This window comes from Sapajus apella, unplaced genomic scaffold (genome assembly GCF_009761245.1).
Source record: "Sapajus apella isolate SASKATOON/1434 unplaced genomic scaffold, GSC_monkey_1.0 scaffold132, whole genome shotgun sequence".
Taxonomy (NCBI): domain Eukaryota; kingdom Metazoa; phylum Chordata; class Mammalia; order Primates; family Cebidae; genus Sapajus; species Sapajus apella.
In genome coordinates this window covers 2,811,025-2,818,786 of record NW_022437072.1, presented here as the reverse complement: position 1 = coordinate 2,818,786, position 7,762 = coordinate 2,811,025, and the positions used below count along the sequence as shown (strand labels likewise).

At 32.6% G+C, this 7,762-nt stretch overlaps 1 long non-coding RNA gene across 1 annotated transcript; it reads right to left on the bottom strand.

The window, feature by feature from the left end:
- Positions 1-511: 511 nt before the first annotated feature.
- Positions 512-4,607, bottom strand: LOC116539738. Its single transcript, XR_004264161.1, has 3 exons — positions 4,597-4,607; positions 2,609-2,613; positions 512-821 (listed from the first exon to the last, which is right to left on the bottom strand). It is a non-coding gene; the product is annotated as an uncharacterized LOC116539738 (long non-coding RNA).
- Positions 4,608-7,762: the final 3,155 nt, after the last annotated feature.

Sequence of the window (7,762 nt, the reverse complement as noted above, 5' to 3'; positions counted from 1 at the left end):
GAATAGTGCTTTAGACCAGAAGTTCAAAATCAGCCTGAGCAACAGTATGAAATCCCATTTCTATTAAAAATATTAAAAACTTAGCCAGGTGCAGTGATGCATGCCTGTAGTTCCAGCTACTCAGGAGACTGAGGTGGGAGAATTATCTGAGCCCAGGAGGTCCAGGCTGCACTGCACTCCAGCTTGAATGAGTTGGGGCAGCCCTGTCTCAAAACAAAATGCAAGCAAACAAAACAAACAAAAGACAAACAAAAACCAGTTTGATTAAGGTGTACTGACACACAACAAACTGCACATACTAAAAGCATATGATGCTTTATTGCATGTATACTACTGTGAAATGGTCACCACAATCAAAATAATAAACAGATCAATTTATGGAGAATTTGATAAGCATATATTTAATTTCAATTTAATTATTCATTTTGCTTTAGGCCACATCCCTTCTTTGTTTATGATATATTTAATTTGTTTAATATAGTTAAATTTATTGCTTTATTTTCCTTTGTGGTTAATGTTCTTTTGTGGCTTTTTTTTTTTTAACAAGCTCAGGGGTACAAGTGCAGGGTTTTCTTTTACATAAATACACTTATGTCAGGGGGTTTGTTGGATGGATTAATTTATGGCCCAGGCATTAAGCCTAGTACCAGTAGTTAATTTTTCTGATCCTCTTCCTTCCCCCACCTCCAAAAGGCCCAGTGTGTATTGTTCCCCTCTATGTAACCATGTGTACTACTTATTTAGCTCCCTCTTACAAGTGAGAGAATTCAGTATTTGGTTTTCTGTACCTGCGTTAGTTTCCTAAGGATGATGGCCTCCAGCTGCATCCATGTTCTGGCAAGGGTTGTGATCTCATTCTTTTTTATGGCTGCATAGTATTCTATGGCATATATGTACAACGGTTTCCAAAGTGATTTTACAATTTTACATTTCCACAACTCTGTAGGAAAGTTCCAGTTTCTTCATTATATTATCAATGTTTGCTATGGTTAGTCTTTTTACTTCTAGTCATTCTAAAAGTGTTTCGCTTTATACCTCATTGGAATTTTAATTAAGTGTCTAAAGGGATATGTAAGTGTGTGTTTGTGTGTTCAGTTTAGGTAGAGATTTATCAATATTATTGATTTTAACAAACCAATAGCTCTTGATTTTATAGCTTTTAGATTGTTTGAGTTTATTTTTACTGATTTCCACTTTGACATTTATTACTGATCTATTATTTTCTTTCATCTATTGATTTTTGGTTTAGGATGCTTTATGTTTCTTGATTTGAAACTGAGGGCATTAATGTGAGACTTTTCTACATTTATTATACGGGCATTTAATATGTATAACTTTTTTTCATTTTTTTCTTTTAGTCATGTGGTATTTAGAGCTTTTTCGTTTTCAAATAATTGTGGATTTCATTGAGAATTTCATTTCTAATACACTTACATCATAACTGGAAAAATTTATGACATAAATGCTTTGAAATTGTTTTTGCCCTAGAATATGGTCTTTCTAAAAGTTTGATATAATTCATATTTTAGAACTTCTGTAAATAACATACCTTCTGTTATCTACCCTTTTTAAAAGATATCTTTCGCCTTCACACTGCTTTCGTACAATTTGATTATGGTGTTCCTTGTAGTTTACTCTTCATTTTTCTCATGCTGGAGAGAGCTGAAATTCTTAAATCTTATTGTGTCTAGATTTCATCACATTTGGAGACAGGGTTAAGTAATAATTTCTTCAACATTGTTCAGATTCTAACCGCTCATTTCTTCTTTCAGAGCTGCGTGTTTACTAGCTTGCTTAAAGTTGTCGCATAGCTCAATAATATCCTGTTGACTTTTGTTTTCTCTTTTTAATTTTCTTCCATCACTGTGTTTACTTTGGAGAGTTTCTACTGCCATGCCTTCACATTCACGAATGCTTTTGTTACGATGTGTGATCTGTCTTTCATCATATCCAGTGTATTTTCACTCCAGACATTGTAATTTTCAACTCTAGGAGTTTGAAAGTTTGATTTGCATTATTTCATGTCATTTCTGTTCTCCTTTTGAACACATGCAGTACAGCTAAAATAAGTCTTTTAATGTCTGTTTTCCTCCTTTAAATACTTGCTTGTTACTTTTTATTGGTTTTCAGACTGTGAAATTTACATAGTTGGGTCCTATATATATGTATTTATATAAATATTGTTGAACTCTTTTTGGAGATTCATTTGAATTCTTTGGAAATTTTTTGATCATCTGTGTTTAGCTTTTTAGATTTATTATTGGGAACTTCTTCAATATTCTAATTATTTCCCACCACTGAGGCAATAGTTTTCTGATTACAATACCAATATCTCATAAATCCCGATATTTTCTAGTTTGAATAAGAACATTAACTTATACTGGCCCTGTGTATGAGACATGCTTTGTTAAATCTGATCCTTCCCATGATTCTTTCCCTGGCCTCAAGTGGTTACCTCACACACGTGCACTAATCATTACTTACCTGAATGCTTGAGGGAACGTCCTGCAGATCTCTGCAATTCCCTTTGTGCAACTCCTCTCTCTGATCTTTTGACCTATGAACACTAATCGTGGTCTCCCTGAAGTCTCAGTTATACCTTTTCAACCTGTGCTCAGTTTACTGAGAGTTGAGAAGATTAACTCCAACATGCCCAGCAATGAATTATCTCATGTAAAATTTCATTTAAACATTAATTTACAATACACATACCTACATATTTTAATAACGCAAAATGTATAGTACATTAAAAACACAATTTTTCCCTAATATTCAAGTTATTTCAAATCATTTTGGAGTAGTTATAAACATGGTAAATACTGTCTCCACTTTAGGAAGACTTTTATCTATATAAGACATGTAATAATTTTCTTATACATATACATCTATTAAAAATGTATTTATTGGTTTTCTTGGATAATTTTATATAGTTCATAAATTTAATTATAAATGTGTCAATCTTTTGATCTTTATTAATCTCATCCTTTTCAGTAAGATATATATGTATATTGTTGTAATTAATTGCTTATTTCTAGTTTAAGTATATATATGTTAAGCATGCATATATACATATATTTGTTAAGTATATATATATGTTAAGTATACATATATGTTAAGTATACATGTATACTTAAACTAGAAATAAGCAATTAATTACAACAAATGATAAAATGCTACTCTCAGGAAAATTAAAGTTTCTTTTCAAAAGATCATTTTTCATCCCCTCTTTCAATATGAAAATTAGGCAATTTTATAGTTAGATCACCTTCTAGATCAAAACTCTCTAGTGTTTGGCCAGGCGATGTTCAGCATCTTTTACATAAACTCCCTTTCATTCCCACAGATGATTCTATACTGAAATCATTTTTTTGTTCAAACCTCAGAGTCAACTAATATATTAGAAAAGTCTTGTAAATGGTATATATTATTATTTCATAGTTCATGATAGTTCACTACAAGCATATTTGTAATCATTTAAAAACATCAAGGCCTTGAACCAAGTATGAGAAATTCCCCAAATATTCAGTACAAGATTGATGCAATGATGTATCACTTATTGAGACACTATCATGCAGCAGCTTCTCACCTTATTTACACATCATGACAGCCCTAAATCGCACATGATTTTTTTTCTGTTTTACACATGAAGAACTGCAGATTAAAAGAAAGTAAGTAGCATACTTTGATAAGCAAGCTAACAAATACATTGCAGGCATTTTAATCCAGCTGTATTTTGAATTTTGCAATTGTGTATGATTGATAATTTGAAGTTGTTTTAGGTTGATAGAAAAAAAGGTTACTGCCGTGTCATCTGTCTCTCAACTACATATTATGATACTTAAATTAATTCCTATGAAGAAATTCAATAAAAAGTACATGATAAATTTTGCTTTCTATTTTATTCTTTTATATAACTTAAGATTTTAAATATTTTATTGTTCAAAGCAGTGTGCTAAAGTATGTTAACAAATACACTATTTTTATGGTTTGCTCTATACATCTTATATTTGCCATGTATTCATTTACATGTATAATCTGGTATTTGTATAATTTGTTCTTATTTCAGCATCAGACATAAGCTATGATTCTTAAAGCAATAATAGTTAAAAATTGGCTCCAAGTTACAACAAAATAGAAAATGCAAAACTCTATGCCCTTGATCTTTAGGAAAAGTTAAAAAGGTTTGAGAATAAATCTGAATGCCAGTATCAAAGGATAAAATGTTTATATTAGTGTACGTAATCTAGTATTAAGGTAGTTCTGATTTTCTCTTTCAATACAATGTTTCTAGTTATCAGTAATTTAAACTAATTTTAATACACAGCTCTTATTAAACAAGACAAATACTTAGCATGAAAAACGGCATGGTCTTTTCATTATTTCTTTGCCAGGCCATTTATTCCGAGATGTTTATTCATTTCCAAAGCTTTCTGTTTCTTTGAAGAGCTCGGCAATGTATAGTTTGTTCTTGGTGTGACTCCAAGCTTATGCATTAAAAATGAAGATTTTAATGTAGGATATTGTGGTGTGAGTTATGTAACAAAATAGATTTTTTTTTGTACAAAGACTAATTGTACACATTTAAGAAATGTCCACTAAAGACATGAATTATTGCGTTTATGTGCAGTGATAATTTGGGATTTTATCCTGCTAAATATTCTCAGAATTGTTTATATGCTTTAGAACTCATGAGATGAAATGTTCTTACTAAAATATTCACATTGAATAGTACTAGATGATTCCATGTACCACAAAAAAATGAAAATGTGTGTTTGAAATTCATCATTACATCCCCAAGAAAAAATGCTTAGCTTATTAACTTGTTGACTTAACCCTCGGGCATACAGAGGTAGACAGTGTCCACCTGGGCATATTTAGGCCCTTGGACCAAGCCTTTATGTGCAAGTCATTACAACCTTCTCTGCTGAGGAATACGTTGTCTTCCCCGGCCCATAAGGGGACAAGTTACCAGGGCAGGAACTTCCCCGGACGTGCCCCACCTGCCTTCCCACGCGTCTCCATCCGGGGCCTTAACCGTCTCTGTTAGACTTGGGCGCCCGTGGGAAAAGGATCAGTGTCAATCACTCCAGCAGAGGTTTGAAGGACCCTTTTCATTGGCCAGCGGAGTTGGAGGAGGTGGGAATTCCTCCAAGGTTCAAAGTCCCTGTCTCCACACCCGGCCAGATTCCGGATTTGGGTCCCCTTCCAGAAGCTTCGTGGGAGTTTTCTCTGTCTCATCTCTTTTTCTCTCTCTCCCTCTGTCTAAATAAATCACTTTCTGCAAAAACTTTTTGGGTCCAGTATTTACTTGTGAGCACACTAAGCCCAGCATGGTCCCCTCTCCCATTCTTGGGTGACTGAGGGACCAAGAGCCTGGAAGAACAGCCCACCAAGGAGCAAGCTGCTCCCTGCACCCCAAAACCCGGTCACACTGTGATGATATATTAACAAAAGAAATCTATGAAAAAATAGAGGGATTAATCATAAACGGTTTGAATTCCTGATAAGATTATATGAAAAAGTACTTATATTCCTACCCAGGAATTGTTATCAACTCAAACCTTTACCTGCAGCAATTATGGAATGATGACCTTGAATGGAAGAGAGGCAGACTAGCAGAAAAGTACCTTGTATTATCTTATTTTTATTCGGAGACACTGCTCCTTAACACTTTTGACACACAGCAGCAAAAAAACAATTAGCAATAATGAAGACAAGAAGTTAGTACCTGCAGCCTCATTAAAGGAGGCTTTCTCATCAATGTAACCATGTATCATGGGAGATTTCATTGCACAAATTTAATTTTAAAAAGTTAGTTGTGGTGTTTCCCTTCTTTTTCTGATCTCTGATTCCACTCACAAAACTATTCTCTCAGGGCCTGGTGTTAGCTGTGCCTGCTAAGGGCAATTATCCAAAACCCAGCCAGCATCTAGAGCAGGACCCTGAGTTCCGAATCTCCAGGATCCCCTTCCCCATGGGCCTTGCTTATTACATTTTAAAATATCAGAATGTTCTAATTTCAATACCAGGTAGTTTTATGCTTTCTTATAAAGTTAAAACACTGAGTATGTAATTTATGGTACTGCCATTAGAAAAAGGCATAACAACACTATGTATGGTATGGTGACATTTATGAAAATAAAAAGATATGCATAAGTTATTAATGGAAACACATAGGAAAAGGACTAAAAGAACACACAACACTGAAGAAATATCCCTAAGAGAGAAGTGAAATCTAATGAGATGAAATGGATTGTTTTCCTTATAAGTATGTATTTTCATAATTAAAAAATATATCTACAATTTTAAATTAGAATATATAAAGCAAATGCTATGCAAAACAAAATGCCATAAATACAAAAGTAATTTTTAAATTTCAGTTATAAAATGTGTCTTTAAACATCAAAAACTCTTAAAATGCACCGTGCCTATTTGTACACTTAGGTATGATTGCTATTTTAAGACGTTCTCACCATATAGTGTTTTGAATGTTTATCTCTCAGATATAAGTGTAGGAAATATCATTAAACAAACCAAATTCAGTACTAATAAACTGTATTTGTTTCAGAATTGAAAAATGCTTTAATCTTTTAAAGCAAAATCAATATGAAAACTGTAAAATCAACCCAGATTCTGATGTTAAGAATATACAGCTGGAAACACTAAAAATAAAAACAATGGCCGGGAGCATTTTTGCACAATTCATTCTTCTAAGCTCCTGGCCAAGAGAAAATACTTTTTACCTTATCACTATAAACAATAAAGATCCCAGGAAAATGGAGGAATGGTATTGGGTAGATTTTAATTTTCTTTAGAGGAAGGCTTCTGGCATTCTTTTTCTTATTGTTAATTTGCAAAAACGCAATGATTATTTAAAGGAGATTTGTTTTGATTCAATTGTTTATTACTGAGTGTTACATTATTGAACTGGTCCCAGGTGTCACTTTGTTTTTGGAGTAATGAAGCTATGCAAAAATCCTTAATCAAGCCACATTGTTTATTTTCATACATGGAAGATTATATTAACAAAAGTCAACAAGCTCTATTTTAAAGTTAACCATAAAATTCTCATCTTAAATAAAATAAGCTGCTTTAAAATATATATGTATATGTATATATAGAGAGATGTATTCATCTTTACACATTAACATGTACAAAAATATATATGCATATCTTACAATTCTATATCTACATCTAAATCTGTGTTCATTTCTTTGCATGTCTTAAACAGGGGAAAAAAAACAATGGATTCAAACACAAAAAGTTACTGTTAACTGTATATAATATCAGGAATTATTAACATCCTTAAAACATAAGTACATAACATTTACTTATGTCCTGTGCAAACAGGAATTCCCTTGTTAGACTCACATTCATTTAATTAAAAATCATTGTTATATAGAGAGAGACTAGATATGTAGACTTTTTTTAAGGTCAGCTTTTATCATGTACCCTTTGGTGTGAAGAGTTTTAGACTCTATCACAAAGGTTAAAGCAGAAAGATAATTCCAATGTCCAGAGAATTATAACAAGTAAAGCCACCAAGACATGGAAAGAGAGATGAGGATATCCGAGGTTTCAAAGCATATTTCACTATTTTGAGGAGTAATCCTATTAGAAATGTTTAATATTGCCCTAAATCTTTAAGAATTATCTTCATGAAAGAAGAGAATTTCAACAGCACTATAGCTTAATTACGAGTCAATTTTGTAATCATTTTACATTGGTGCTGTCATATTTTGTTTTCACCAGAAGAGTTATA